This window comes from Cryptomeria japonica, chromosome 4 (genome assembly GCF_030272615.1).
Source record: "Cryptomeria japonica chromosome 4, Sugi_1.0, whole genome shotgun sequence".
NCBI lineage: Eukaryota > Viridiplantae > Streptophyta > Pinopsida > Cupressales > Cupressaceae > Cryptomeria > Cryptomeria japonica.
The window spans coordinates 557,827,060-557,839,667 of NC_081408.1; positions in this window are offsets into that span (position 1 = coordinate 557,827,060).

Here is a 12,608-nt window from a genome sequence, read left to right on the forward strand (position 1 = left end):
TTAGAACCAAAAAAGGAATGAAAACACTTAAAAGGAGTCTTTGGGTGATCAACATGAGGAGGACATAGAATGCCTTGAAATATTAATGCCTTGGGAATAGAAGATTTATAATAAGAATACAAAGGTTTTGGAACAGAATTACTTGTAAATTTGCGAAAATATGACGAAGCCGGCATGAATTTGTCATAGGCCAAGTCACGCCAGCGACCATCCTTGACAACCCATTGAGGAGAATGATTAGAAATTTGTAACTGAGCCAAATCATGGTCGTCAAATGACACATCTGCCCATCGCATCTGCCTTGCTTGATGACTTGCACCTCCACCTCTGTTGAAAAGATCCTGCACCAAATCCTTTCTTAGCGACCCATCTCCCAGTCTTCTATGTCCATCTCCTACCACCACTCCTCCATCGCTACACATGCAACCTTTTTCGCTCATCTCCGAACCCTTGTTTTTTCTTCTCAGCGTTGTATATTTTTTTGAACATTATTCGAGTTCGCATTTGTTTCAAAGTTTTTAAAGATTGCCAACTAATAATATATATAGTTAATAGGTCCTAGTATGTTAAAAGGGGAATTGTCGTAATAGTATGTTAAGAGGCCCGTATAGTTGTAATTAGTTAATTTAATGTACTTAGAGTAGGAATTTCAAATTTAGCATCTACAAATTTTGTAATTAATCATTTAAAACACATGACTTAAAGGGATTGGCCTAATTAGGATGTATGTGGCTTAAGATGATCTATAGGCCTAATTAGGATGTATGTGGCCTAAGGGGATAGGCCTAAATTATAGGATGTATGTGGCTTAAGATGATCTATAGGCCTAATTAGGATGTATGTGGCTTAAGGGGATAGGCCTAAATTATAGGATGTATGTGGTTTATGGGGACAGGCCTAAATTATAGGATGTACGTGCATTTCCTAATTACATGTGTCTTAAGGGGACATGGTCAAAATTAAATTTAATTTGATCGTAATTAAGTTTAATAAATTGAATATATAGTTAATAGGACCTATTACATGCTATTTAAGAGGCTCGTATGGTTGTAATTAGTTAATTTCATGTACTTAGAATAGGAATTTCAAATTTAGCATCTACAAATTTTGTAATTAATCATTTAAGACATATGACTTAAAGGGATTGGCCTAATTAGGATGTATGTGGCTTAAGATGATAGGCCTAATTAGGATGTATGTGGCTTAAGGGGATAGGCCTAGATTATAGGATGTATGTGGCAAGTAAGGGAAAGAAGAACTACTTTAAATATAGGGCACACATGTGGCTTAAGGGGATCATTTTAAATAAATAATTATGACTGGGATCCCCTTAAGACACATGCATGTCCTAATTACATGTGTCTTAAAAGAAGACTTGGTCTTAATTCTATTTAATTTGATCGTAATTACTTAATTTGATATATAGTTAATAGGACCTATTATGCTATTTAATATATGGAATTTAATAATATATATATTTAATAGGTCCTAATATACATTAAAATGGGTATGGTCGTAATAGTATGTTTTAAGAGGGGTATAGTCATAATTAGTTAATTAGTTAATTTCATGTACTTAGAATGGGAATTTTAAATTTAACATCTACAAATTTTGTAATTACTCATTTAAGACACATGACTTAAGGGGATGGACGTATGTACACAATATATGAGATCTTATGTGGTCAAGTTGGGTCATAAGGGGTACGTGTTGTGTACATAAATGTTACAAAGGTGGCATTGTGTCCTAAGGGGCTATCCGTGCATATGTTTAAACTAGATACATATGTCTTAAGGGGATGCAAGCCTAATTGGGACATATGGCACTTGAAAGGGGATCAAACTATTTATTAGGACATGTAGCTTAAAAGGGGAATGAGACATAGCTTAAGGGGGCACACATACATGTTCTAATGTACATGCATGACCCCTTAGGAGCACATAATATGACCCCTTAGGACACCATGTGATCCTAAGGGGTCATACATGTACATGGTCCTAGAAGGGGTTGAACGCATGAGTTAGAGCACGTGCATGTGTGTGATGGGCCTTTAGGACCACATTGTGTTCTAAGGGGTCATGTGTGACTCTAACACATGCATGACCCCTTAGGACCACCTATGAGCCCTTTTAACATCTTATACTTAGTGTATACAATATACCCCAACTAATAGGATGGTAAAAGGGGTCATATGTGGTCCTAAGGGATCACACATGTGTTCTAACACACGTGTGACCCCTTCGGACCAAATTATGACCCCTTAGAACACAATGTGGTCCTAGTAAAGGCTCGTCACACACATGCATGCATTCTAACTCATGGTATAATCTGGACATGGCTCAAACTAAATTATAGGACACATGTGGCTTAAAAGGGGAATGAATTTGAAAATAGGAGATGGCTTAAGTGGATACACACATGTGTTCTACGATGTACATGTGAGACCCCTTAGGACCACATATGACCCCTTAGGGTCAACTGTGTGATCTTATGAGGTCAGATTACACATATACATGGTCATAGAAGGGGTTGAACACATGAGTTAGTTCACGCGTGCATGTGTGACAGGCCTTTCTAGGACCACATTGTGCTCTAAGGGACCGTCATATATGTGATCCTAATGGATCGAGCATGCATGCGTTAGAACACGTGTGACCCATTAGGACCACATATGAGCGGGCTAAATTAACATCCTAGTAGTTGGCGTATAATTGTATACCCCAACTAAGTTAGGATTTTACTATGGCTCATATGTGGTCCTAAGGGGTCACGCATGTGTTAGAACACATGTGTGATCCCTTAGGATCACATATATGACTCCTTAGAACACAATGTGGTCCTAAAGGCCCATCACACATGCATTCAACCCCTTAGGACCATGTACATGTATGACCCCATAGGATCGTGCATAGTGTCCTAAGGGGTCATGTATGTGGTCCTAAGGGGTCACACATGTACATTAGAATGTGCATGCATGACCCCTTACGACCACATACATGACCCCTTTGGACACTATGGTTGATCCTATGGGGTCATATGTGGTCATAAGGGGTTGGATGTGATGTGATCCTATGTGGTCATAGGGGGTATATTGTATACAATTTAGATGTTTTAAATAGTTTCATTTTTGTTGTAATTTTTTGGTTTTGGTTTTCATTTTTATTTTTGTTTTGATCTTGTAAATTAAATGTTTTGGTTTTGATTTTTTTTTTGGGGGTTTTGGTTTCGTTTCAAGGTTTTCAACATTTTTATTAAATTTATTCGTTTAAAAAAAATCCTAATCTAATCAATTCATAAAAAAAAATTCAAACTAAATTTCACTAATTTTTAAACTAAAAGCATACTTTTCTAATGAAAAAAATAATTATTAAGCTAAAAATCATTTTTTTTCTAACAAAAAATAATAATTTAAGCATTCACTATAAACGTGGCAGGAGATGACCCAGTTTAAGAAGGAGGGAGGCCCAACCCTAGAGGCAGTCGAGAGCGCCCCCCCCCACCCCCTACTATAGTTATAGTATGGATAGTTATATCGGACGAGTGCTCTCCCGATGGCCTATAGATAGTAGGGGGACTTTCTTTCAATAGGGGTACCTTGACGTATCGATCAAGAGCATAAATGCCCTAACTAAATATCATTAACAAAAATAATAATTTTAAACTAAAAATCTAATTTTTTAACTAAAAAATTAATCTAAATATGAATTATTGAATAAAAATGGGTGTTGGGCATACCTGGAAGACTTGCAGGCAGGTTGCTGGAAATTTCTGGGAGGGCTCCACTCCTTCAATCGAGATCCCGTATGGCAAAAATAAACCCCATTTCATTTAAAAATAATAATTATATATTCGAAATGGGATCCCATTTTGTTTTAACACGGGATCCCATTTGGGGTTCTAGGCTCGGGATCCCGGGGCCCACGGGATCCCATTTGTTTTTCAACTCGGGATCCTGAGAGTAAACGGGATCCCGATTCATCTCCTATTCACTCCGCCCGATTTCCACTTTTTAACTAAGTCCAAAACTTCCACATTAAGTGGACACGGCTTCTTGCACTTACCCTGAGCAATCTCTACATCTTTTCCTTTCTCCTTTTCCTTCAGATGATCAATTGTATCTTTTACATTCTGTAATTATTTTTCCCTTTTCTCTTGCCACCAGCTCAACTTTAGTAGATATATGGTTACCACCTTTTAAGTTTCCTTGACGAGCTCTACTTTTTCTTGTGGCCAAGCTTGGCTCAAATTGATTCTTAGACAGCATGGACTATGTAATCATTTGGCCACCTTTGTCCTTTAGGCTTTACGATGTTAGGAATATTGGATGTGAACATTATTTATTGGTGTGTCTCATTGAAAATAGTCTCCTTGTTGGGTTCTAGTAGCATCTTTTTCTTTTCTTTTTTGTGCTCTCTTTGCCCGTGCAATCTTAGTTACATTATCTTGATTCCAAAACTTGGATTTATATTGGATATATTGACCAACAAAAGGAGCCCCGACATGAAGACCAAAGGGAATCAAAATCATGGAAGACTCACATTGTGTCTATTTTGGCAGACTAAGCATTGAAGGAGAGAAAGGAGGGATACTTTGCAAAGCTTCCATGGGTGCAAGAGGGAGCAGGGTGCTCAAATTAGATGATGAGGGTGGTGGGGTAAAAAGAGGTGTTTCAACCTATGATGCAGGTATTGATGACACCTCAACAAACAATATTGGTACCGACATTATTGGTATTGCAATTGACTGGGTGACGGAAGAAGAGACCAGTGACGGGAGCACTTGCAGAGGTAGGAAGGATAGAACAATAACAAGGGTAGGTGAAGGGGATTGAACGTGCCCCATTATGAATGTAGAAGTTGAAACAAAGATACCAACGCTATGAAAAAAGAAAGGGGGCAAAGGTGCCACTGAATAGACCAAAGACTGAGAAGAGAGTAAGGGGGGAGAAGAATATACCTATGTAGTAGGAGTCGTTGGGGATTGAACAAAAGTAGGTATTTGTTCTGCAACCTCTCTTTGAACATCACTCATCTTTTGCCTCTTCCCAAGTGATGGACTATTAACATCCAATGATCCTTGAATTTGTTGCATGGACCGAAGCCTCCTCCTCAAGTTTTGCGTCTGCGACTATCGGACTTTTGCATAGGTTGCTGCCACTTGAGGTGTTAATGGTCCCATTGATGGCCTTGTCTCTAGTTTCTTACCTTTCCATTTTTGTTCCTAGGAATCTTCTTTCTCTTTGGAGGTGTCATTATGCTCTTTGTTCCATATGTCTTCAAATTTTTCATCCAAGGGATGACCTTGGAAATGAAAATTTAAGCCATGCACCTCCTATTGAAATGTCGAAAAAGCAACAACTTTTTCTTCACGCCAACCTAATCTGAGCAGCTTTTGTCTTTGTCTACTTGAGGATGATGCAAAGCGTTGAGATCTATTTTCTCCCATGTTGACTTAAAAGACACATGCTCCCTTCTCCCATGGTGGTTTCCTTTATTTGGAGGATGAGGACAATTCTATGCATATATATACACATGATATACATTGGCTATCATAAAAAGCATACTAACTCCAAAGTTAAGTGAAACTGCCTCATGCTTTGTATTTTGCGATAGAAATTTCTCCCGATAAAGGCGTGCACAATCACTTTAACGTGGCGGTATACACTCTGCTCAATGATTCTCTCTCTTGCATACCTTGACACTTAAAGTTACTTATCAAACTTTGTCTTTTGCTTTGTAATTTTTTGTATTTTTCTTTTCATGACTCATAGTAAGAGAACCTTACTAGTTTGTAGTCATGGTTCTCTCTCATTCTGTCTCTCATGGTCTTCCCTTTTACCTTATCATTGAAGTTGTAATATCTTAAAGTCCACTGGGGGCTTAGTGTATCTTGCCTCCTTGATGACTTGGTGAAGGTTTTTCAATGTGAACCATTTGTACTTTACCGATATTATGATTGACTTCATACTCCCGCTAAAGTGGGGGCTAAATGTAGCATCCTAAAATTGCACCCCTTTGGAATTTTGATAGCATTATGTCCTTACCTTAGTTTTTCAGCCTCTTGACCTACTTGGGACCTGATTATGCTCATGCCCCTTCCATATTGCATCACTTGGCATTCATTTGGCACTTGACCCTTGCCCCCTAATAGGACAGGACCAGGGCGTGGCACCTTGGTACTCAATAGGACCATGGCACCATGCCATGGTCACCCTCACTTTTGGAACCCTTTAAACCCTTTTTCACATTTCAAATATGAGCGGTAATTCCCTCTCTTTGTCGACTTATGTCAAAAAATTAGCCAATTTTCTCTACAGGCAAGTATATAAAGAGGATTTCCCCTCTCATTTGAAGATCCATCTAAGACATCTATCAAGAAATCCGGAAATCACATGAGATCAAGCAATCAAGCATTCAAGAGAAATTGAGCATTTTGAGTCTTCCTTCAACCCTTGGAGCAGCAATAAAGTCAAGATTCAAGTATTGAAGTGGAGATCTACATCCTATTTCATGAAATCCTAATTCCATGTGGAGACGAGCAAAACTTCACAAGGAGGTATCATTATTCAATTTTCAGTCATAATTCAACATCCCCCTCAAAAGGAGATCTTTTCCTTTCAGTCATTTCAATTACATTTATTTGGATATCATGGTTAATTCAAAAACTGGGGTTTGACCTAAGGCAAGCCCCTATTCCCAACCTATTTCCCTTTCTTTCTGTGTGTAGGAAATAGGTACAGAGCTCTACTTCTCAAAATAATCTTCATTCACAGAGATGAATCAACCCTTTTCAATGCGTGAAAATTTTGGAGGATCATGGTGCCGCATCCTATTCCCAGCTTTTTAGGAGCTTTTATGAGGGTCAAATCTAACTCAGCTTATACTACCCAATTCCAAGTGCCCAACTCAATCCTGCATCTATAGCTCACTATTTTCTCAGTTTTACCTTTATTTTTCAGAAATTTACCCTAATGTAACATTTCAACTTACAAAAGAGAGGAAAAACCACACAACAATTAATCAATACATTCAATATTTAGTTCCTAATCTAATTTGTGACTAAATCTAGTGGATTCCCTTCCGTCTTTTGAATGTAAAGGGCTTTCAAGAAAAATTAATTTGTTGATTTCTCCCTTCTATGTTGCAAATTGCCAAATCCAATTTTCCCCATTACAAGGATAAATTGTGTTTAAGATGCTCAGGTCAAGTAGACTGTGGCAATAATATGTAGGAAGTGAAGATTGATTAGCGACAAATGCAAGGGTGGTCAGTTGTTGTTGCAATTGTCCCATATTATGTAAAATGGTTTTTAGAATAGGATTGTTAGGTGAAGGAGGTGGAGGTGAAGCAACAAAGGCATGTACACTAGAGCTTCTCCTAGCACCAAGACCAGTACTAGCACCCACACTAAATGCTAGCAAAAGTAGCCTAAGTAGTGGATGTGGCAACAATGGAGCCAGTAGACATGTTGGTGTACCCCAAGGGGGTGAGAGAAACATTAATACTTGATATAGTGTCACTTGATAATAGATCAATAGTAGATCTAGCAACCACCATGTGGACTAACAATCCAGGGATAGCAACACCAATCTATGTGCCAATGGTATTAGACTAATCATCTAGGGTGCAAGCCTCAACAAGCGGGACATGAGATCTCACAATAATAGATAGAGCCCTTAACACATCCAAGCCCTTGCTATCCAAGATAAGCATATCTCTCAAATTATTAATCATTCTCTCAGTTCATGAACCCTTTGAAGTCCCTTAGGTTTTCCTCTGAAGAATAAATTAGGTCAAACAAAATTGTAAGTGCAAACTCATGATCAATAGTGGGAGGAGACTCTAGAGGAGTGTTCATCAAAGTATTATTTTGAGAGTTAGGTTGTGAGTCAGATGTAGAAGAGCCCCCAGTAACAACATTGTTGTAACGTCCTAAAATTGCACCCCTTGCAATTTTTGACTGCATTTGGGTCTTCACCTTAGTGTTTGTGCCCCTCGTCCTGATTGGAGACCTGAATATGCTCATGCACATTAAAAATACATTGCAATTCAACCCTGCACTCTACCTACACCTTGATCCTGCCCCAAAATAGGGTGTGGCACCCTAGGATCCCCTATTTGGGACCCATTTTGGGGTCCCTCCCTTGTGCTCATCTCAAATTAGAGCGGAAAATCCCCCCTATGTCAGCCTAAGTCAGAAAATCAATCAATTAAACCCACTAGAAAGTATATAAGAGGGATTTCCCCTCTCATTTTACATGTTATTGAATCTATCATCAATCATTATCAAGCATCCGAGCATCCAAGAGATAAATCATTCAAGCATTCAAGAGCATTTGAGCATTTTTCAGTCTTCCTTCAAGCTTTGGAGCAGCAATAGAGACAATATTTCAAGCATTGAAGAGGAGATCAAAATTTTACTTCATGAAACCCTAATTCCATGTGGAGGCATGCAAAACTTCACAAGGAGGTATAAGTGTTTCAATTTCATTCAATTCAACATCCTCTGAAAGAGGAGGATTTCTACTTTCAGTCATTTCAATTAGATTATTTCAACCACTTGGTTAATTCCAAAACTGGGGTTTGATATGAAGACAAACCCCTATTCCCAACACATTTCCCTTTCTTTATGTGTGTAGGAAATAGGTGCGCAACTATACTTCTAGAATTAAGCTTTATTCGCAAAGACGAAAAAACCCTTTTCGATGAGCGGAAAGTTCAGAGGACCAATAGGAGGGCGCCCCTGTTCAGACACACGGTCCCTGCAACTTTTGTCGGATTTCATAGAGTAGCTTTGAATCATCTCAAACTTCTCAGATCCAGGTGCATGGCTAAATCCCAAATCTGTAGCTCACTGTTTTTGCATACTTTGTCTTAATTAAATCAATCAACTTACAAAAGAGGGTTAATTCCATTCCAATCTACTTAGTATTCCATCCTTTCATCCTCTAGGATTTGATCTAGTAGACCCGTCCCCCTCTTTTGAATGAAAAGTTTCCCAAAGTGAAAATTGAACCTTAGTTAAGTTCCCATCTTTCTCCCAAGTGGTTAATTTGGCTAAGGTTCCCAATTTTCCACTTTACAATTGTTAGGGAAATGACATGAAGTAAAAGGGTCATTTGGATCTGCATTACCTAAGAATATCCAGCCAAATCTAGTAGGACTATAATGATTTGGAGGGATACTTGGTCTAGAAGTTCTCCTCACAACAACTCCAAAGGCAATTTGGGTCATAAAGCTCATAGACAAGCCTTACAATGCTTAAATGACTCCAAAAGTATGCAATGGAGGAACCTGACACAAGCACTGAAATATTTTGTTTAAGAAAAGTTTTCAAAACTTAAAATGAACCAACACAGCCTTCCCCGACTTATCACTGCAAAACCCTTTAGGGGGTGTAATCTTTTCCTTCATTAATAATAGAATTCTCAACGTCAAATGAATCAAAGAGGTTAGGTTAGTCTTGAGGGGGAAGGGGGGAAGGATAAGTTACCCTCTTAGGATATAGACTGTTAATCTTAGAGGATCCAGTTAATGCTGAGAGGGGGGGGGTGAATCAATATTAACAATAATTTGAAATCAGAAATTTAGACTCATAAAACTTTCACCAAATCAAATATAGACCAACATTAGAGTCATTTACCAGTACCGGTATCTGCTGGTAAACATCTGCTAAACTAATATATCAATGTTGCACATTAAGTGTTCATTAACCATGCATAAACTGAAAGTAAAGCATAACATCATATAAAAAATATTCACCATATGAACACCATGATTTTCACGTGGAAACCCAAATAGGGAAAAACCACGATGGGAATTGGTACCCACAAATATTTTGCACTCTTTCAGAATGCGCCCTGTTAGGAGCCAAGCCCGGTTAGATGCTTACAATGATGCCCTGTTAGGAGCAGACCCTATTAGGAGTCACCCGGTTAATGGATTTACCTCACCCCTATTAGGAGCTTTGAGCTGTTAGGATCAACCTCGCAGGAGGATTTAGAACTTAGATATTGAGTCACCTTGTTAGGGGATTTTACAATGTGAGGCCTGTTAGGACCTACCCAGTTAAGGGATTTTAGTTGTTGTAATTGTTAGAGAACAACAGTGAATGATCTGTGTATAGCACTCAACTGCTTGCTTGATCAGATCCAATTAAGTTGTAAGTCTGCATCATTCTAGTAGATCTTCTCACACACCCTGGTTCGGCTTCACACACTTTTGAAAATCACCGACACTTGAAAACATCAACCTTACCGACATAAATAACCTTTACAACTAGGTCGACATCAAAAACCTAAGACTTACTACATATATCATCACAGATCTTTATAACTCATTACAGATCATCATATGGATCATTACAATCAATTATAAATTAATATCAATCGTTGAATGATCATAAGTCCTCATGACAAGTCGATCTGGTACAAAGTCAAACCCTTAGCTCATTCCACTTAGCACTTTGCACATTCTCAAGAAATTCGCTCTCCAAACGCGCCAAAACATATTCGGTTTGTGTCGTGTTATCATCAACATGTGAACTTGATGTAGATCACCGCCAAACCAAAAATCATTACCAGTCAAGGGAATTCTTTACCGGTCCTTAAACCCTTCTTAAACCCTAGCAAAAACTCAACAAAAATTATAAACATAACTTCTGGTTGTCACAATATGATGCAGTTCCAGTCAAATACATGTTACAATGATAGAAACTTACATTCAAAACCACAAAGCCTCAATCATCACCAATCGCCAGATACAATCATAATATTTCCTCGTTTACTGGTTAAGGTCCTAATTCTCAGTTTCTTGATTCTTTAACGGTAATCTCTATCAGGTAGACCAAAAGATTTAGATGACACAATGCAACATAAGTAAACATCAGTAGACATGAATAAACATTAGTTGTCATCAATGACAACACAAATAACTGATCAAAGTCATCCATCATGCAATCTCAATCTCTTCATCACAATGTCATCTCAAACAGTCTTGTACCAGTCCAGTCATCATTCTCCATCTATATCAGTTATGCCAAACATGCCAACAATAGACTAAGCCAAGTATGTGAAATGCAGCAGTTCTCCACTATGGATCCTTAACCTAACTGTGCAAAGCATTTGTAAGTTACTAGAGTATTTTACAAGATTGGTTTGATCTTGGTAGCAATTAAATATAACAGGTTTGGATAAATATTAGTAAGATAAATGTGCACTTTAACATATCCATGAGGGCTAGATCCCTTGATTAGGTCACATGGACAAGTTCCCTTTCCACTACTCCTCTAATAGCGTACCTTAGTGACCTTGCACATGCCACATCATCTGGTAGTCATATTGTTCTCCCATTAGTATGTGGTAATCATCATTATTATATAATTAAACAAGAAAGAGTTAGTTGCATCATACCCAAGGGTGAATTTTGGCCATGATAGTTCCATACCAGAGGTAGCCAAAATGAACTCTTTAAAGACAAGAAGAGAGATTTAGTCAGTTTTATTAATTATGCCAAGAGGCATCTACAATGACATCAAAATGCTCGTAAACAAAAAAATAATTTTGAAATAATTTGATATGGAAATGACGGGTAAATGCATGAAATATGTCACTTTTGGTTTTTGTGGAGGTGATATTTTATTACTCCAAATAAAATAGAACCCTCGCCACTTGTCTCCAACTATATGAAACCATTACATTCAAATGATAGTGGAAGAGTGCCATAACATTTAAAAGGGAACAAGCAATAAAATCAAGTAGCGTTGAGAGGTTAGTGGAGAAGTGGGCTTGGCATTGTGAGTATCTAATGATTCTAAATTCCAGGTTCATGTCAAGTCGCCTTAGATAATGTTGGTACATACTTAAGCAGCTATAATAATATTGCTGCAATCTTCAGATTCCCTTCTATTATAAGATATCTCTCGGCATAATTTACCTATATTTTTTAAAAATAGATACACTAGTCTCTAGGAGCAATTCTATAAACAGGAGCTTGAGGTTGTTGAAGCTTTAAAGAGATTGTAATAGTGTTGTTTTCTTTCATTTTTTGTGTTTTCTTTCTACTGTTGTGTGGCTAGTTTGCTAATAGCACCACATAGGCTATTATTTTGTTGTTGGTCTTCTATGGGTGTTTTGGTTGCTAATGTTATCCATGCTTATTTCTCTTGGATAACATTTTGTAAGAGGTTTTGGAGTCCCTTCAAAACCTATTGTTTTTTAAGATAAAAAAAAACACCAACATAATAAACTACTACCATTACAAGGCTATTAATTGTTATTGCCAATATTTTATCATATCTATATGTATATGTTGAGTCTGTATTAAATTTAATATAAATCTATTAATCTTTTTATTAAATATCATGTAAACCATTTAACCAATAGTATATAAGATAAATGGTATTTTTCCACTTTAAAAAATATTTTAATATTTTTGTAATAAATAATATAGATTTTTTATTTGTAACATCAAGAAAAATAAATTAAATAAAAAATTATATTGTATTAATATAATAAAAATTAAAAATAATTAAATAGATAATTCTTGTAGGTATTAGGGGAAGTGTACCAATAACCATTATAGCTAATTTCATGCACCCTAAGCTCTTAG